The sequence below is a fragment of the Euprymna scolopes genome, chromosome 9 (genome assembly GCF_053919585.1).
Source record: "Euprymna scolopes isolate OS-2025 chromosome 9, ASM5391958v1, whole genome shotgun sequence".
Lineage (NCBI taxonomy): Eukaryota > Metazoa > Mollusca > Cephalopoda > Sepiida > Sepiolidae > Euprymna > Euprymna scolopes.
The window spans coordinates 114,371,520-114,393,243 of NC_136490.1; the positions used below are offsets into that span (position 1 = coordinate 114,371,520).

At 38.2% G+C, this 21,724-nt stretch overlaps 1 long non-coding RNA gene across 2 annotated transcripts in view; it reads right to left on the minus strand.

Annotated features, from left to right (window-relative positions):
• Window positions 1-4,011: 4,011 nt before the first annotated feature.
• The window catches only part of LOC145284808 (uncharacterized), a 345,012-nt gene continuing 327,299 nt past the window's right edge, over window positions 4,012-21,724 (minus strand). For both annotated transcript variants that reach the window (XR_013868889.1, XR_013868890.1), the window contains exon 2: window positions 4,012-4,196. This is a non-coding gene — a long non-coding RNA (uncharacterized LOC145284808). The remainder of the gene's footprint in view (window positions 4,197-21,724) is intronic.

Sequence of the window (21,724 nt, forward strand, 5' to 3'; positions counted from 1 at the left end):
TTTAGGTTTAGGCACAGATAAAGAGTGGGGGGGGATTATTGATAGTGTTTTCAGGTAGACAAGTGTTCCGTGTGAAAGTTTGGCGAGGGGGGACCATAAATTGAAGTTCAGTAAGCACGTGCTAAGAAAATAACGATAAAGCAAAGACAAACTCGCTACATCTCTTCTGTGAGAAAGAGGTTGTAGGGAAGAGAAAAGGACATCTCCTATGAGGCTACGAAGTCTTTTTTGAACTCTATCAAGGCAGGATAAGTCCTTTCTAGCAGCTCCTGCCCAGACGTGGCAACAGTACTCCATCCTTGGACGAACTTGGCTCATATATAGATAGAGAATTGCATCAGCAGTGCGATAGAAGGATCACACAATTTTTCCAGCGGCTTTGGCAACAGATTTGATGTACGTGTTCCATTTCAGATCAGGAGTAAAGGTCAAGCTCAGAAGTTTGTCAAAAGATGAGGCCTCCTCAAGACGAGAGCCATTCATTTCAATTGATGACAGATGGGGATCAGAACGTTGATGATGTAAAGATAGAAGCTTGGTTTTAGATGCATTAAAAGCAACCAGTCACTCCTTTCCCCATTGTACAACTTGCTGAAGATCGGAGGAGAGAGAATCGGAGAGAACTCGGTCGTTTACTTATGTGAGGATGTGATTTGGAAGATCATTAATGTAAATCAAGAAGAGAGTTGGGCCCAGAATTAATACTGTTAGCTTCTAATTTCGTCCCATCAACCACCACTTTAATGAAGCTATCCGAGAAAAATGATTTGATAATTGAGAAGACATTTCTAGCTATGGTATAGCTGGAGATCTTGTGAAGTAATTGTTTTTGTAAAATAGATATAGGCTTATTATTCCTTAAAAAAACAATTGGCAAATATCGACACTGCGTAAAAATTCCGATCTCAGATTAAGTAGGGCTACGTTTTTTTGTTCTTTTTTTAATATTGCAATTCATTCTTTTTTCTATTTGTTCTTTTCCGGTTATCCGTTATCTTTTCCGTCTTCTCCTATTAACGTCTTCGTAGCACGCAACGCAGAATAGTTTCAAATAGTTACTCACATGCCGAAAATATCCTGTTTTATGTCTTCATTGCTTACAATTATTCAATAAATTTTGACTTCCCTTATTCTGAAATTTGTCGTTGATAGGAGAGAAACCGGTAAATGTTCCCTTTCGATGATTTCTTCCTGTGTTTAGTTGTTTTTTCATGTTTTTCCATGCATCTCTCTCTATATATATAAAAAATCACCTCATTTTTCCCCTCTGATTTTGACCTTAATATGATTAAAAATCAAGATATTTGCAGCACAATATCTGAGGTCTGTTATAGGCATATTACCTCTCCATTTGCTCGATATCGTAGATTCCTATATTTTTTCTGCTGAGAGTTACCTGCCCAAATTGGTTAATATCAATGGAAGAAATTAATTAATTCCTCCTACCCCCGTCACCATTTACACCGTTGCGGGATCGTTCACAAGGGACAGTTATGAAGGAACACCGGTTTCGATTTTCTGTACTTCGTAGTTGCTTAAAAAACCTGGAATGGAATTTCACCGTGCGTTTCCGTTCTATGCTTCCTATTGGGTGAAACGCACCACGGAATTAACCGATAGCGACATTCCCACAAACATTAATTCTTATCCCACGCTTACTTTTACGTTGCTTAATTACCATTCCCCCCCTAACATTTTTACACTAAAAAAAAGATTATTTCCATTTCTTTTTTTTATATATAAAATTAACATTTAAAACATCATTTCCGTTTTATTTCGTTTTGTAGTTGCTTAAACAAACTGGAATTGAATGGGTGAAACGCACGATGACTTCACCGAATCGAAGGTTTTTTATGCCATTTTTCATTCGCTTTTAGCTGTGTGTGTGTGTGTTTTTTTTGTTGTTTTTCCGAACGCGTTCATCCTTTTTTTACCCTTATTTTGGCTTTTTGTTTTTCCGAATTCTTTTGTAAGCCTGCTTGACGTTTGTTCGCTGTTTTTTTTGGGGTGGGGGAGGGGAATATTTAAACAGGGTTATTACTTCGTTTATTCTTTACATTACCACCCCCTTAACACACACACATCTAAAAACACTCGGACAATGCCGGGTATTTCCGCCAGTATACATATATATTTTGTGTGTGTACATATATATGCGATGTCGTACGAATATATATATATATATATATATATATATATATATATATATATATATGCATTATTATTATTATTATTATTATTATTATTATTTATTTATTTATTCAAAGGTAAACAGTTACATTTGTTCATTATAAACAGCCATCTGTTTCAGTCACTGAGACGTTGTCAGGTGACCCTGAACCATTCGGCGCCATAGAAAAAAAGAAGAAAAATGAGCTCTCTAAAAAAAAAAGACCAGGTGGTTGTTTGTAGCGATCAACTTCAAATAAATAATTAAAAAAATATTTTGTTCTTATTATCGAGCACTAATTAACCACTTCGTTGAGTTCATTAGTTCCTACTTTTGAACCTCTCAAGTCTGTATATATATATATATATATATATATATATATATATATATATATATATATATATATATATATATATATATTTATTGTTAATGTAAATACAGTCATATGTTGCTACGATGTGTAGAACGTTTCAATCATATTATATATCACCAGACAAGAAAAATTAAGGTACAAAAACTGAAAAATTTTTACACCTTTTCAAATTTTGAAGACAGAGAATTAGCTATGAATGGCGATGGATGAACTTTGAGTTCTCATAAAAACTCAAATTTTATCCATCGCCATTCATGGCGAATTCTCTCTTCATAATTTTAAAAGGTGTTAAAATGTTTCAGTTTTTGTTCCTTAATTTTTCTTGTCTGATGATATCTAATATGATTGAAACGGTCTTCACATCGTTGCAAGATATGACTGTATTTACATAAAAAAATATGTAAAAAAATTAAATAATATATATATAACTTGCTCTCTTACGATTGAGCACTATCAATGACCCTTGTTGAAATTAAATTTTCAATTTTATGATACCTTCCCACCGAAAAACTAATATATATATATATATATATATATATATATATATACACGGCAGAATCACTTTTACACACCGGTTAACGACAGATCACCGAAATTAACCAACGTTGAGCCTGGCTAGAACCAGACATGTGACTATTCTAGGCGCTGTACGTGTTCTCCTCTTATCTCGACATTGTTTCCAGTTCTCCTGAAACTCATTGCCTTTGGTTTTAAACAATGACGACTCAGGATAGGTGTAGTTGGAAATTGCGCAACTCTTGCCATAAAAAAAAAATCTACGCGCAGTGTGTATCAATAATCTGTAAAGAATGACTCCACAAATTCAATGAATAAACTGGAACAATATATGCATTGAATGACAGTAAACGTTACATTACAAACTAAAATTAATATCATCCAATTATTAATCCAAACTAAGAGGTTATTAGTCATCTTGTTTTGCAGCATGCATCTCGCAAGTTCTATTGATGTGGCCTGAAAGTTCAGAAAATTGGTGCTCGCCATCACTTTATGTCATTACATTCGTTATATTTTAATGCGACAATTAATGGCTTTTATTTCTCTATGGAGGTTATATTCACTTTTTATTTTCAGTTTATGGGATGCAAACGCCACAAAGATGTTAGCCAAGCAGAGAAGTAATGTGTTCTCTTGTCCAAGTAATACAAATTTAAACTTTCCTTTTTTTACTTTTCTTTTTTCTATTTCTATTTCCTTCTTTTTTTTCTTTTGCTCTTTTTATTTTCTTTTTCTTCTTTTTCATTTTTAAACATTTTTTTCTTTCCTATTACTAACATCTTTGGTGAGCAAACGTAAAAAAAACAAACCCCAAAACATAAAATTAGTTGGAAATGGTTTTTCATGCAAAAACAAAACGAACGAATACGCAATAAAAAAGTTTTTTTTGATTAGCTAGAAAAAAGAGCAGATGTGGAGAACAACGAAGAAAAAACTCGAGATGCAGAAGAAAGAAAAACAGGAACGTATTTATTTTATTTATGTGCGGACTGTTGTCTTCATCTTACCACGTTTCGGTCGACTCATACTCTGGCCTTCTTCAGGTGATTAACTGCGACGGGGCAGGAATGCGGCGTCTTGTAACTGTATCTCCGGTAATCACTGCCTTCCATAGATGTTGTTCTCCGCAAATAACTAAAATACATACACAAATTACTCATCTTAAAGGAATCTAATAGAAAATAACATAAAATGTCAACGTGTTTCATATTTTGAACTGAACTCTAAAGACACTTATTCATGTATATTTATGTATTATATTTGATACTTTATTTTAGGGTAAGCTAGAATCTAATATCAAACGTTTACACTTGTTTTTGTTTAGCATATTTTTTTATATCATACTAGCGGGGATACCCGGCGTTGCCTGTGTGTGGAGAGGTGGTGCAGTAAGGACCCCCAATTGTGAAGAGAGGTGCTAAAAATTGGTAGTAGTGGGGGGGATCAAAACAATAGTATGCAACTCGAGTGGAGAGAGGTGTTAAAAATAGGCAGGCAGACAGTCTCGAACCCATAACACGAAGGAGGAAAACAAGGTGACAAAAAACGTAACCTCTTAGCGCATGCGTCCATCGCGCAACCGGAAGTCATGTGCGCTGGTATTAATAATAATAAATCGAAAGGAGATGATAACTTGCGAAAATGTCAACGAAAAAATGCGACCCCCTCCTTGTAGAAAACTGCCCAATTTCAGGTGAAAGAGTCAATGTTTGGGGCGAATTTTTCAATATATTTCGTCAAAGATAACGAGCTTAAAAACGACGCCAATTTTGTCACGTTCAGATGCGTATATCGGAAGTTTGTGCAGGACATACAAACACGCACACATACACACATTTTCCCTTTTATATATTAGATTTAAACTTGAAATACTCGAACAAAAGAAACATTTGATACGTTATAAATACAGACAGTACAAGAAAACAAGAATTAATACAATTAATAAAAAAAGATTGATTTAAGGAAATGTCTGAGAGTTACGTTCGTGTATATTCATGTATTTTTTTCTATGTTTAATTACTATTTTTTCTATTCAGAGTTACATTCAAGTAATAACTCAGATTTTTAACATATAAAGCACAATAAAGATAACAAAAATATCTGCTGGATAAAAAATGGTTATCAATTATAAGTCCTATTTTTCAACCTGAAATGAGAGAATACCAAAATTTTAAAATTAATTAAACAATGGTTAATGGCTTTTTATGGAACAGATACACCTTTTTAATTACAGTTCGATGTGATGAAAATTTTCCTTACATCAACTCATGTTCACTTTTTTATTGAAGAAGGATTCCTTTTTCATTTATTTTAAGGGCTATTTTCATGGAACAGAAACATATTTTTCTCCTAGTTCGATGTGATAGAGAATTTCTGAATTCAACCATGGGGTGAATTATTTATTTTTAGGAAGAAGAATTTCTTTGTTTACATTTATTTGAACGGCGTGTCTGAAATATTTCGTAATGAATTTCTTTCAGATAGAAAAGCAATGCCCGAATTATACCTTGCCAATTCCTTAGCCAAAGTGATTGCAGCGTTCCCACCAGTCGCTTGACCAGCATCTCATCAGCAGTTCTTGTCAGGATGTTGGAAATCCACTGATGCACGCACATCGAATTAATGACCAAGTGTAAAGTCGTCGCCTCCCCCAGGAAAGCCGAGTTGACTGCTTGGGAGCTCAGCGAAATTGATATGCTTGTCATAGTTGGTTGGACGCAGCCAACACGCATATCAGATAACATTTCCGCTTGCATCTGTAGCTACGGAACTCGCATCTACCCAGACTATAATCTCGCTCCTGCCCATGAACCTCTCCCCTCCTATAGGGTCATGCGCTCGTACTCTTTTCAGTATCTCTTCTAATATGAAACAGAATCTAGTCGTCCCATCCCTTGATTGATGCGGTCGCCAGGCGCTTGACGAACGCGACTGTAATCCTGAGTCATCCACACACGGAAAAATGACTGACAAGTTTTACACACAGTGAAACACACACACCGACATGTCAGCACACTAGGGATTTCAAGAATCTGATTTCCTCGTTTCAATCGAAGGGTGCCGCTTTCATTCCGCACCTGCAAGCCAAGAACTCTCGCTCCATCTTTTAGTCACACCGTATTCCTTCAAACGAAACCACAATCCGCGAAGTGCTGACGCACACACCACTCAGTGACCACACTTTCATTGATGAAAATGTCATCTACATATGCTGCCACAGCACGCTCGATTGTGTGGTCTTGCGATATGACGGCGTCTATAACAGATTTAATAATAAGAAGCGCCGCGTGGAATAAAAGCGCTGGCCTTTGAAAAGGACAGCATAAATGGTCAAAATGCTTCGTCGACGTGGATCTGAAGATATTTTTTCCGTAAATCTACAAGTCATGCCGCCGCCGTTGTTTTAGCTTTTGTTTGTATACCTCTGAGTTGGCAGTGAATGCATCCGCGAGCCATTTAATTCACGGTAGTCCAAGACTGGACGTACCTTCTGCTTTTGCTCCTGCACAGCCGTTGATAAAGGAATCAAGCCCCAGATAGCGCAGTTTTTCCAGACGACATGAAATCAACCAGCCATTTGTGATCCAAAGTTCCAGCTCTTTCTCGTACTCTTCTCTGACGTTATCAGGCACCTTGTACTCTCAACCTTGTTATGGAGTTGAACTATCAAGCCTGTTAAGGCCCATTTCCACCTGACAGTCCACACTTTATCGATAGAATCTAATGGGACATCGAAACCGATTTCATTAAGTCACAGGGCTGCACACACCCACCTTCTTCCACTAATTTTTACATCTCTTGCCAACGAGACTGTAACGCCATCCAACGCTCGAATTACGTCGATTGCAAGCAGCAGGTCCTTGGCTTCCCATGAGTTACCAGAACTTTATCTTTAACCTGAATACCCACAGCCGTTAGGATCGACACAATTCCGACTTCACAGAAATCCTGGGACACTACATCAATCGTCCGAATTCTTATTCGTTAATAGCTTCACGCTAGGCATCGAACCGCACTAACTATTGACTGGGAACACCGGTGTCAACTTCCACGTCAACCACAGGCAACGCCACATCTATTGACTGACCTGAGGTAAGGATAGCGACGGTACCTTGCCCCCATACTGTTTTCCGAACAATTTTCCGCTATGTGCCCTAACTTATTGCAATGATAACAGCGTATTCGTCCTCGTACTGTTTGGTCATTTGTGTCTTCTGAATTGTTCCGGCTTTGGCAGTCCCTGATAAAATGGTTTAATCCACCAGATCTGTAGCATCTTGAGACCTCTGTTAGTGATTTGGATGCTTTTATAGCCCCCCGATACTGCTCCCAAGTTTTAAAATGTTTCGGGCTCTGGCTATCAATTCATCCAGTCCAAGTTCATTAAGCCTCAAAGACGCTCGTAGTAGCCCATTGATGTCGTCAGGAAGATCCGCCAAAAAGGCCTATGTTAGTATGCGGTCGTTCGCTCCACCGAACGATATAGTCAACCTCGTCATATAGGCCAGGAAAGCCAGGGTTGCGGAGTCGGAGTCGGAAGGAGTCGAAGATTTTAGCTGGATTCGGAGTCGGATTTCTAAAAGTACAAGGAGTCGGAGTCGGAATTTTTTATCCGACTCCGACTCCTTAAGTCCAATGAATTTATTTTTTTACATGGTTTTCCTGTTTGGTTTTACCATTTTTTTAATTACATTTTCTAACCAAAGAAGGCACATTGCCACTTTGATGTAGGGGGGCTGCTATCAGGGATCTAAGTTTCAGGGGTACTGTGTAGGGAGTTTAGCAGCAAAATGTCTGTTTACATTACATTTGAACTCCTTCATGTCAGTACAGTTTGGGAAGCAGGAAACCGGAAGAGAATTCCAAAGTCTAGCAGCTCTGGGGAAGAAGCTATTAGAGTAGAAGGCTTTCTTACATCTGGGAATCTCTACTGTGTAGGGGTGGGAATTTGCTGCTTGTCGGGTTTGTCGGGGGGTATTTTCATCGAGGAGATACAAGAGCTTGTAGTTCGTCAGATCATCCACCATTAAAATACTTGTGAAACAAGAAGAGGGATGCAACATTTCGTCGATGGCACAGGGACTGAAGCTTAAATTACAGTTCAGAACCTATCAGGTTTTCAACTCTCATCAGAACACAGTCCAGGAGCGAGAGACTAGTAGCAGACGAACCAGCCGAAATGTGACAGCAGCACTCGATACATGAGCGAATGGTAGCTTTATAGAGGTACAGGATACTTTCAGGCGTAAGTAACTTTCTAGCACGGTAGAGAGAGCCCATCTTCTTTGCAGCAGCTTTGGCAATAAGCTCAATGTATTTATTGCAACTCATGTTCCTCGTGAACATTAAGCCAAGGAGTTTGAACAAACTACTTTCAGGTAATGTATCTTTAACCAAAGCTATTGGTGGTTGGTAAGGTTTCATGTAATTATTAAAGAAAATGAGCGTTATCTTGGCAGCTTTGAACGTTACCAGTCATTTCTGACCGCATTCCACTACAGAGTGAAGGTCTTCCTCTAGGGTTGCCGCCATTGCCTTAGTTAGTTTTCCCCATATGCCTGCTATAGAGCGTTGTATCATTGGCAAATATATCCATGTCAGAGACAATTTAATCCGGTAAGGATCGATCCCTGAGGTACACCTGCATTTATATCATATTGTTTGGGCGTACGCCCATCGAGGACAACCTGGATTCTTCTCTCATTTAAGAAAGATTTAATTATGTTAAGCATTCGTCCAGTAATACCATAGATTTTATTTTCATAAGACCATCGTGCCATACCCTGTCAAAAGCTTTAGATATATATAGGGCTACTGCCCTCCCCTCCCCTGCCTTGATAAGTGCTTGGTATATACGTTCAGAGATTACAGTTAGAATATCTGCAGTAGAACGAGCGTGCCTTAATCCATATTGATGGCCATACAGAAGTTTAGCAGCTGTAAGGTGGTGGACTAGAGCTTGATTAAGCGGGAGGAGATTATTTGGGCAATAATTTAATGGGTTAGTTCGTTCGCCAGAGATTTTGTAAACTGGTACCATAGAAGCAGAACTCCAGCTGTCAGGAAAACAAGATTCGGTAAAAAATTTGTTAAAGGGTTTAGAGATAACTGGAGAAACCTATGCATAGCATTTTTTAATAGCATAGCCGGGATGAGATCAGGTCCACATGCTTTTGAGGTGTCTAGGTGTATATGGTATGATGTACTTGAGTAGGGGTGATTTTCAGATCATCTAGTGTGGTTTCTGTCCACAAAAGAAGATTAGAGAGGGAACGGTTTGCTGGGTCCAAGGTAGAGTTTGAGGGAAAATAACAGGCAAACATGTTAGCTTTCTCAGTTGCTGTACAAACAACCTTATGATTGTTGGATAGTGGGGGAATTATTGATTGCCCATTATTTACTACACCATTGTAGATTGTCCAGAAATCATGAGTTCCTAATTTCTGCGCTTCAATGCATTTCCTGGTGGTTTCAGTATATTCACTCTTAGCTGTTGCTTCTTCTTTCTTACAATTACTTCTAGCTTCTATATACTTTGTCTGTTTGTACAGGACTTATGCTAGACAAATCTACGTTATGCATGTTGCCTCTGAGCAATGGCAGCTGCGCAATTAGACGTAAACCATTGGGGAGGGTGTAGTTTGCTATAGAATTTCCGTGTAGGAACATATGCTTCAATTTCTGCTTTGAACTATTCAGTAGTCTCATTTGCGCACTATTCTACAGGAAGAGAAAAGATATTTCCTCATGGGGCATCTCTGATGCGATCGCTAATGGCATCCCAGTCATTTTAGCATGTTGTCGTTTTGAGCAATGGCTCTTCAACTTGGGATCGAGAGTTTAGAGTGATTCTATCATTATCACAGCATGATCAGCATCCTCAGGATCACATGTCAGAAATAGATCCAGAAGTGAGGCTTGCTGGTCTGAGAGATCTGGGAAACGGGTCGGGAATGTTACTGTCTGTGTCAAGGAATGGGATATAGAAAAGTTATGGATGATGCTTCTAGCTGTGTCAGTGTAGTATTTAAATCAAAGAACGCATTTGGCTCTTAAGGCAGATCCCCCTCCCGTCCTCTTACTGCTCTAAAATAAACGCTAATCCTTGCACCCCAATTCATTCCAAATGGAGGCACTGGTTTTTTAGCTACACCAACATGAGTCGTTCGAAGAACACCAAGTTAAATTCATCTATATATCTGTGTTGTGTCGAACCTCTTTTTGTAGATCTAGTCCCACCATTTCTTTTGTTTTCTTTGCTTTATATTCTCTTACATATTCAAATAATTATACCCTATTCATTTATTTTAAAACAAGTTAGTTGCTAGAGCAGATTGGTTTTCTCACAGTACTTGAAAGATAAAATTTCTTGTAAATGTTAGAGGGGAATCTATCTCCAATACTGCTCTTATTTATGAAGAACAGAGAAAAACTTTAAACTAAGATACTCAATATCTTCATCCATGTGAGGACGCAGAAATACCTGGTGTAGAAACTAGGTGCATGGTTAACCCTTTCGGTGTAATCGACCCGTGGATCTTGTCAGATCATCCATCCAAGAGAAAGAAAATTGATTACAAAACTGAGAGAGGAAGGCCTCCTCAATCATGTTAAACAATCTTCATGGAGTTGGTGACTCAAACAAATTCCCGGCTTGCAAACGTAACTTGATTAAGGAGTAGATAGGCTCTTCCTATCGCTGGCTTTCACACTTCTTCTTTGCCTATTAGCCAGAAGTACAATACCAGGGACTCCTCAGCGTCACCCTGTGCTTATCCTTATTTCCTGACTAGGACATTAAACTCCGTCCCTCTATTCTCTATTTTAAATTCCTCTCTGTTTGAGCTGGTCTTGTTTGAGAGGTTGAGGGTAACTGATTGACAGTTTTCCTTGCTGCTGATTCCGACTGACAGTACAGGAGCCCTAACTTTTTGGTAACGCTTAGACTGGCTGCTCTATCATCAGATGTATAATATCAGGATAGTTGTAGTGCCATGGCGCGTATGGAAAGGGACCCTGCTGCTATATCTAGTTGGCTTTCATCAGACCACACATTCTAGACTGGACTCGGCTAATATATCACTATGTGTGTATACTTGGTGTCGAAACAGGCCAACTTTGCTCAACACTCTTCCCTTAGCTTAGATTAAACAAAAACATAATTAAATAACAAGCCAAACAAATATCACGATAAAACCAGACAAACACCCACCCCAAGATCGTCATGGGCATGGAATATGTGCCTGCATTAAAGATAGCTTTCCGTGTGGTAAGGATATCTCCAGAGAAGACCCTAATTTACCAAATGTACTTCTGGATTGCCCTTGCTTACACCACCGCATTTATATTTGCCCTTTATCGTCCCCACAACAGCGGAGTTACTATCTTTAAGAGTATATTTGAGAAAATTGACCACATACTGTCTGCTCATAATTCAGCTAACATCCACATTTGCGGTGACTGCAATGTCCATGATGTGGAATGGCTGACCCACTCAAATAAGACAAATGACAAGGGGAGGTTCTATCACGATTTTGCCATTGCCTATGACCTCACTCAGATTGTTCACGAGCCCATTGGCGTGCCCGATACTACCGGTCAGTATGCAAGCCTTCTAGACCTTTCTCTCACAACCTCCCCTGAGCTATGTTCATGTTCCGTTTTATCTCCTCTGGAATCCTCCGACCACTCAGTTGTATCAGTTAAGATAACAATGAAATGTAATAAGTCTTCAGATGTACCTCTCCACCGTACTGTATATCGATACTCTATGGCTGACTGGGATATCTTCCATATATTTATATCTGATCTATCTCTGAATTCCATATTAAAAAAAGATGTGTCCTCTGTAGTATCAGACCTGACCGAATGGTTAATTTTTGGCATAGACCGATTCATATCACCCAAAAAATTCCAACAAAAACTTAACAACCAGCCATGTGCTGCTGCCATTGCGGACAGAAATCACTTTTCCATAGCTACCAACGTAATAAATGTACTGAGACTAAAGCTGCTTTCAGGACTGCCAGCAACCATTGTAAAAGAGTAATAAAAAATGCAAGAGAGCTATATGCTCAGTCTGTTAAATCCAAAGTAGCTGAGCAACGGCTTGGTTCCTATCAGTTTTGGCAAATAACAGGATCCCGAACAGAAGCGTGCTTTCTATCCCAACTATCATCAATAGACCTGAGATCATCTCGTCAGCATCAGACAAGGCCAGACTATTTGCCAAGAACTTTGCAACTAATTCTACCCTATGCGACGAAGGCCATCAACTTCCTGTATTTCCTCCTATAACAGACAACACGCTATGCAACATACAAATATCTGTGCGTGATGTCACCAAGGTAATCAAGAACCTTGATTCCAGTAAAGCAACTGCCCCTGACGACATTCCAATTATAGTTTAAAAAAACTTCAAACAGAACTTGCCCCCATACTTACGAAACTGTTTAAGTGTTGCCTTAAAGAGAAGTGCTTCCCCACACCCTGATAAACCTCATCAGTATGCCCTGTATTTAAGAATTCAGGTTATAAGTCATCTCCCTCTCAGCACAGATAAATAAGTCTTCTGTGTGTCATGAGTAAGCTGCTGGAATCCATATCATTTCTCTCTGATAGGCTCATAAGAGTATGGTTAATGGGCAGAAATCAGAGGCCCACAGTATTAATGCCGAAGTCCCTCAGGAGTCCACACTGGACCTAACTCTCTTCCTGATCTACATCAATGATCTTCCAAAACACATTCTTAAATAATTCATTGGCATCTATGCTGATGACACGACCACCTATGGCAGCACATAAAAGGCTGTAAATGACACAGTTCTCTCTGATTTTCTCTTCTCTGATCTTGAGCACGTGGTACAGTGGGGGAAGCGGTGGCTGGTTACTTTTAATGCATCTGAAACCAAACTCCTATCTTTACATCATCAACGCTCTGATCCCCATCTGACATCAATGTAAATGGATGACCCTCGTCTTGGAGAGACTCCATGTTTTGACAAGCTTCTGGGTTTGGCCTTTACTCCTGATCTGAAATGGAACACGTACATCAAGTCTGTTGCCAAGGTCACTGGGAAAATGGTGGGACCCTTCTACCGCTCCAGAAGATATCTTACTGCTGATGCAGTTCTCTATCTATATAAAAGCCAAGTACGTCCAAGGATGGAGTACTGCTGCTACATCTGGGCAGGAGCTGCTAAAAACAGTCCATCCTGCCTTGAAACAATACAAAATAGACTTCGTGGCTTAGTGGGGATGCCCTTTTCTCTTCCCTGCAACGTCTTTCCCACACAAGAGACGTTGCAAGCCTGTCTTTGTTTTATCGTTATTTCCATGGCAAGTGCTTGTCTGAGCTTCAATTTCTGGTCCCCCTCCCCAGTCTTTCACGATAAACACCCATCACGCTGAAACCACTGTCAATAATTTTCCCCACTCTTTATCTGTGCCTAAATCAAAACGTAGATTCCATGAACAAAGCTTCTTTCTTAGAAGTGCACGCTTGTGAAACTCTTTCGTTTTCCTATTTTCCACCTGACTACAACTTGGATGTGTTCAAGTCCAACATAAACAAATTCCTGATGAACCGTTCCTTAAGTAAGACACTTTATCAAATCTCCAATAATAACAATTACTACGATACTATCCCATTGATTACTGTACACGCAATAACCCTTAACCCCGAGTGGCTTCCGGGCCTTGATAAGTGGTGACCACCATGTAACCAATTCGCCTCCGCTCTTGAGGCTCGCTTTCACAAATATCCGTGGGCTTAGAGGTAATATAAATGATGCAGAGTCTTACCTTTTAGCAAACTCCCCGGAGATCTTAGCATTAAGTGAAACAAACTTACACTCTTCAATCCCCTCCAACTTCTTGAACATTACAGGATACCTCCCTCTTTACCATAAGGACTCGGGTTGATGTATGCACGCACTTAGAGTCTATATTCGTAACACCATCCGTTAAACTACAGAGAAAAATCTTGAATCGGATGACCAGGCTTTTATATGCTTTCGACTAACATTTCATCACTGCATTAGTTACTTATATTTTCTCTGTTGTTTTTCCTCAAGTCAGGATTGTAGCATAATCGAACATGTCTTTGATAGTATAGATGCAGCACTCTCCTTGGATAGTAATGCCCATAAGTCAAATAGGCAAAATTCATAGATGCTAGAAATCATTGTAAGAGAGAAATAGTGACAGTCAAAAGAAAGCATGCTGAAATAATCAGGGAATGCATAGAATCACCAAAGAGAGAGAGACTCGTGATTTCGAAAAAATCTATACTTGTGTAGTGAATAAAGGACAATCAGTAATTCCTCCACTGAGCAACAACCAGAAGGTTGCATGCACGGTAACGGAGAAGGCGGAACTACTGTCCTGGCGATTGCTTCTAACTCCACCTTAGAGCCAACAAACATCTCCCTCCCAAATTTCCCTATGAGGACTAAAGCCACATTAGACGATGTAAAAATCACCCCTTCTCATGTCTATGATACATGATACATCCAAGTCCTTTGACAAAGTCTGGCACAAAAGGCTGTTAATGAAAATTAAATCGTACATTATAACTGGACGTATACTGAATATTATTAGATCCATCTTAGACAATAAAAGCATACAGGTTGCCATTGATGGACATACATCCAAGCAGCATAACATTAATGCGGGAGTTTCTCAGGGGTCGATCTTTGGACCATTTTTATTCCTGATATTCAAAAACGACCTCCCTGATAATATTGTGTTCGAGATGGGTATAGTTGATGATGATATAATGCTCTATGATATGCATTAGGAAAGAAAAGATGTGAATAAATCTAAGACAATGGAAAAATCATTAGAAAATGACCTCCAGACCATAGTTGAATGGGGACGCAAATGGATGGTAATATTTCATGCTCGTAAAATTAAGCTGCTCTCCTTTAATAATTACGCGATACCTCTCAAACCGCTTATATTGATGAAAAAACCACCCTACCTGAGAATTATACCTTCAAACTCCTTTTTTGGGACTATTTTACCATATTTTCGTCCAAGTGCCTTGTTAGGAGGTAACGTGAGTAAAATAAATAAATAAATAGATAAATAAAGCTGGTTGTGTGTATATGTGAGTATATTTATCATACAAGTTAATGTTAAACATAAAAATGATAGACATGAAAAGTAATTATAAAATGCATGCTGAATAGATGTGGGAGGCTGGTATATGGATCTGCAGAATAGATTTCCACTTAGAGGGCAAGGAGTCGGAGTCGGAGTCGGCATTTTAGGAATTCAAGGAGTCGGAGTCGGGGTCGGACTTCCACTATCCGACTCCGCAACCCAGATGTAAACCCCCACCGTTTTGCCCAATTCGAGTCTTCGTTCAGAAAATTGTTTCCAGGCAATGAATGGGTCTATACCAAAGGCCGCATATAGTGCCTGCTTAATTTCTTCCAGAGCTATGCCATCCCGGAATTGTTGGTACACAGCGTAGGTTCGTTTTATGAGCTTCAGTAGGATGACCTGTGCGGGCTCTTTATTTTGGACAGCCTGCAAACGCGTTTGGCCTTTGCAAACCATACGACGACGGAGGGGCCTGTGGGAGAGCCTTTAAATTCAAGGACCAACTTTAGGTCAAATGTGTCCATAATACTGAAATAGCTTGTAACACAAAAAAAGGAGGAAAAAATTAATAAAAAAGGCAAAACAGCCAGTAGCACGTAGCAACAATCTCCAAGGATTTTGCACAAGAGCCGCGAGACTTTCTATCACTTTGCGATACCATCCTGTTATAAAAGCTGTGGGCGCCGCCATCTTGATTCTTTCCTCTTTTCGCTTAACAGCTTGACTTCACATAACGCACACACGTGCGGACGTTTCAATAGTAAGCCACACGCGTGCGGACGTTTCAATAGTAAGCCACAATTTTTCCTACATTACGGATACCTACATGCCCATGTACATCCACACATCCACATATATAAACTGTTAGTTTTAAGCCCGAATTCTATAAAATGAAATACAGTGGTAAAAACAAATGACGCCATTTTGAAAATATTTGATAACAAAGAGAACGCACAAACAAAAAAGCATACAATATTTTGATAACACGACGCATTAAATATATTTCTGCCGAACATATGTACGTTTTAAGAGTCTATAAATTTTATTTTATCCATTTTACAATAGCTTAAATAACCCATTTATGTTTCATAAACTGGTAAAACCATGGCGAGATAAACGCGTAAAATGATATTATTGCCTCCTTCTTCTTGACTATTTTGCAACAGAAAATACCATGCCATTTTGAACACAGGTAATTCAAGCACACTTTTCTATACGTATATACTTATAATAATCAGATTTTTATATTTACGGCCTGGTAATAGCAGCGAATATAGGGTTGTCTGTGACGTTATTAATGTAACGACGGCTAAATATAAAGTGCCTCGTTTGGACTATTTTTGTATTATTTGGAATTTTCGGACTACGTTTCTCATCCTGAGTGTAATTTTCATAAGGTTTCAGTCGACTTAATGCCGGACGTTTCTAAGATGGATCTCTTTGAACTCTTGAATGTTTCTATCGAATTCAAGATTCTGCTAGGAAGTACGAACGGAACTGTTTTATATAATCTACGGGGTAGGCTGCTCTTGTTCTGTCAGCTATGGCCGAATAGAACTCCTAAGTAATTTTCAATTGTATTTTGAGTGTTGCTCGCACTGGGGATTGAACTTGAATTTTTGATTGCTCACTGACAATAGTCAGTCGAGTTTCCTTTGAATTGCGTCCGTTACACCGTACTGTCTCACTCATTCGAATACCATTGCAAGTTATTTTGTTATTGTAACAGTCGTTTAAAATTGATTTTTTCACTAGCAAAAACCGTTGGTCTTCTCTCGAATTTTAGTGAAAATAAATCCCCCTCCCCATATTCCCAGTACTCTCGCACCTGTCCAGTAGAGGTCTGCTTGATGTTCTCTATTCTGGCTCTTACCATGCTTCCTGAGACTTCATGATAATTTTGTGTAGTATAAACGGAGGCAAATACCACTGTATGTGTGTGCGTGTTTTTTTAACCTTCCTGTTTATTTTTTACATGTAATTTTTTTTTTTTTGCTATGTATAACGGTTTCGCATTCAACAGTTTTTTCTATATATTTCTTTTACTTTAATTATATTCATGTGTTGTGTGATCTCGATCTCCCATTTGATTCGAATTCTCCCCCCCAATCTTTTTTCGAGTTTTTTTGGTTGGTTGTTTTACGGCACATTAACCCTTTTCAGGTTATTTAATGCCGAATCCAGTGATTTAAGAAAAAAAAATTAGTAGAATTTTTTTTTCAAGTCGGTTTCTATTTAACCCATAGTTGGGATCCTAACAGGTACTACCACTCGAAGTCAGAGTGGACATGGGAGCAATGGCAATTAAAGGGTGGCTCTACACTCCACACTCCCCAAAGCTTGCAAGCTGGGGCCTCACCATCGGATATAGTTTAAGGGCATATCCAGGACTACAGAAACCACCAAGTATGAATAATTGAATTCCTAAGAAAGGATAAAATAATTAATCTTGCAAACAAGTCGTGGAAATGTGAAGATTAAAAGCTGGAGGACTACACTTGATTGAATTAAGAATACAGATAAGCATTTTCAAAGATATTTATATCCATACTATCCATCATAGTCTTTTTATAACTTAGCAACATACACAGGAAGTGTAATGGCAGAGAAAAGTTCACAGGTGCAGAAGAAAGAATAGATTCCCTCATAATTATGGACAATTTGTAAGATATACTGAACCGTTCGTAGATTGTAACAATAAACAACTACGTAATCTGAACCAGAAAACTAAGAAACAAATAACTATGCCCAGTTTTCTACACCCGGGGGTGGGGGGGGGGATTATACTAGTGAGAAAAAGAGAAAGAAGACTGATAACTGAGCAGAGAAACAGGATCTTTGATGATAACCGTGTGGAAAAAAATCAATTAGATTTATCTAAAAGCATTAATAAACTAACTAAAGCAGTACATATAGTCTATGTGAGCAAAGAGACGAAACTCTGCAAAATGCTGTACTGGGAAAAAAGAGAGGAAGAAAACTGACACCTGAACAGAGAATTAGAATCACTGCTAATAGTTGCATAGCACAAAGCAATCAGAACTATCTAAAAGTATAAGTAGATTAAACCAATGAAAGCAGTAAATATAGTCTATAAAACCTGCACTTAGATGACGTATACAAATAAGACAAGTATAAAACGGAGAGAGTATTGGAAAACGAAAAAAAATGGGCATGGAGGTACACGCAGATAATGCTCCTACAACTATTTGTGCTATTGTGATGTTCTTTTTAAATTTCTTTTGAGTTTTCTGACTAGTTTCCTGTATTTGTTTCGTTTGCGTACCTCCTTGGTCTTAACTGCTGAGACAGTGAAATCTACGATTTGGTAGTGATTTCTTTGCTTATTGACTATTATCATACTCGGTGTTATAGCTTGGATGCATTTATCTGCGTGTACCTCCATGCCCATTTTTTTTCGTTTTCCAATACTCTCTCCGTTTTATACTTGTCTTATTTGTATACGTCATCTAAGTGCAGGTTTTATAGACTATATTTACTGCTTTCATTGGTTTAATCTACTTATACTTTTAGATAGTTCTGATTGCTTTGTGCTATGCAACTATTAGCAGTGATTCTAATTCTCTGTTCAGGTGTCAGTTTTCTTCCTCTCTTTTTTCCCAGTACAGCATTTTGCAGAGTTTCGTCTCTTTGCTCACATAGACTATATGTACTGCTTTAGTTAGTTTATTAATGCTTTTAGATAAATCTAATTGATTTTTTTCCACACGGTTATCATCAAAGATCCTGTTTCTCTGCTCAGTTATCAGTCTTCTTTCTCTTTTTCTCACTAGTATAATCCCCCCCCCCACCCCCGGGTGTAGAAAACTGGGCATAGTTATTTGTTTCTTAGTTTTCTGGTTCAGATTACGTAGTTGTTTATTGTTACAATCTACGAACGGTTCAGTATATCTTACAAATTGTCCATAATTATGAGGGAATCTATTCTTTCTTCTGCACCTGTGAACTTTTCTCTGCCATTACACTTCCTGTGTATGTTGCTAAGTTATAAAAAGACTATGATGGATAGTATGGATATAAATATCTTTGAAAATGCTTATCTGTATTCTTAATTCAATCAAGTGTAGTCCTCCAGCTTTTAATCTTCACATTTCCACGACTTGTTTGCAAGATTAATTATTTTATCCTTTCTTAGGAATTCAATTATTCATACTTGGTGGTTTCTGTAGTCCTGGATATGCCCTTAAACTATATCCGATGGTGAGGCCCCAGCTTGCAAGCTTTGGGGAGTGTGGAGTGTAGAGCCACCCTTTAATTGCCATTGCTCCCATGTCCACTCTGACTTCGAGTGGTAGTACCTGTTAGGATCCCAACTATGGGTTAAATAGAAACCGACTTGAAAAAAAAAATTCTACTAATTTTTTTTTCTTAAATCACTGGATTCGGCATTAAATAACCTGAAAAGGGTTAATGTGCCGTAAAACAACCAACCAACCAACCATCTGTGATAGGATTTCTTGAAGTCAATCTATATAATGGTCATGTTCTGTTTTTAGTTGTTACACCATGTTTTGATCTATGTATAGCAAGTCATAGGTACCTCTTTTCGCCATCCGGAATCCTTTCAGTTCCGAGATGGATAATCTAGTATCACTAAGATGCTGACACACCAGTTTTCTCACTAGTCGCGTTAAGATATTTCACATGGTTGATATGGAAAGTTATTGGTCTGTAGTTGCTTGAAATAATTCCATTCTTGGTGTATTTTGTATTAATGTGTTTCTTCCTTTAGTCATCTAATCTTTTATATGCGTTTACTAATTTTTATGGGTTAACCTTTCATGTAAGACCTGCATATTTTAAACCAGTATGTAGTTAAGGGTAGTAAGGGAGTGGTATGCTCTCTGAAAAGTAGAAAATTTTCTATTATGGGTTCACAAGAGGCTTCCACACAGGTTATCAAAGATCTCATTGAATACAGCCTGTGGTGTTCTCTGGAAGCTGAGTGACAACATGTCTCCCAAAAGTTTCCAATACTCTTCACCTCTTTCGATACCATTTGCAAATAAATTTGCATCATCGCAACAACTGCCATTGATTTCCAGTGGCCAGTGGTCTTTACTGGAATTTGAGTGGCAATACGCCTCCCCAAAGTCTTAATTCTCTTCGCACTTATACAGTAAAGGTCTGGTCAGTGCTCACTCCTCGGTTTTTCTTTCCTCCTTGACTACTTGATTATTTGGTTTCATTCTTTGGGGGGGGCAGTGATATGGTAATGGTGGACGGGGTGGGGTTATAGAACTTATAAATATGCAGCTTCAATGTTCTTGGTTCCATGTAGCACTTCATGTTTTGTCTCTGTAGCATAAAAATAATTAAAGTTAAAAACGGTGATACTAATACAAACGTTCATGATAGGAATGTACGGATGCACGGCTGGGGAAAAAAAAGAAAACCAGCACCCCTTACCTTCGTTTAATTAACTGTCGTCATTTTCAGGCAGCTTTCCGGCTTTCTGACAGTTTGGGCTTTCGTATAATCCATGTCTACACGACGTCCGTTTTGGTGTGATTTTGCCTTCGCAGAATCTCTCACTTGTTGTGGGTATTTTTTGTATAAAGAAGGGTTTTTTTTAATCTCATTCAATATTTTAGAACTTTACTAATTATCATTGATAGAGTACAACAAAAATTATATTTATCTTTCAAAGGATTTTTACAATATTTAACTTCAAAATTTAGCTGAATTTGCTGACTCTTCGTAAAAACATTTTTATTTTAACTTTTTTTTTCACATGTACAAATATTTCTTTTGGTATTGGAAATTAAATTTAGTCTTTAATCTTTCAAATATAATAAAAAGTAATCGGACACCCACAAAAAACTATAATGAACCGCTGTTCAAAACTGAGTTTTCCCTTTTTCCGCCATTTTTTCCCGTACATAATAATAATAATAATAATAATAATAATAATAATAATAATAGTAATAATATTATTAATAATAATAATAATAATAATAATAATAATTGTTATTATTATTATTATTATTATTATTATTATTATTATTATTATTATTATTATTGGCCCAGAAGAAGGTTTCACACAGGTCATAAAGGATTTCTCCTTGAGAACAACCTGTGGTCTCCTGTGTTCTAGAAGCTGAGTGACAACAAGTCTCTGTAGAGTTCCAGTACTCTTCAGCTCTTTCGATAACATTTGAAAATGAATTTGCATTATTGCAACAGTCGCTTACCACTGATTTCTCGCTAACAGTGGCCTCTACTGGAGTTTGAGTGGCAATAAGCCTCCACAAGCTGCCAGTTCTCTTGGCATTTGTCCAGCGGATGTCTGGTCAGCTGTCTCGCCGCAGTCTTTTCATCCTCCTTGAGCCTTCTCGACTACGTGGCATCATTCTTTTGAGGGGGCGATGATTAGGTAATGGGAATGGGGATAGAGAACTTACAGATATGCAGCTTCAATGTTCTTGGTTTCATGTAATGTTTTGTGTTTTGTCTCTGCAGTAGCTCGTCTGGCTCGCGCATGTGGCTCATGTATTAATCTTCGCATTCAAAGTTTTTCCTTAATATTT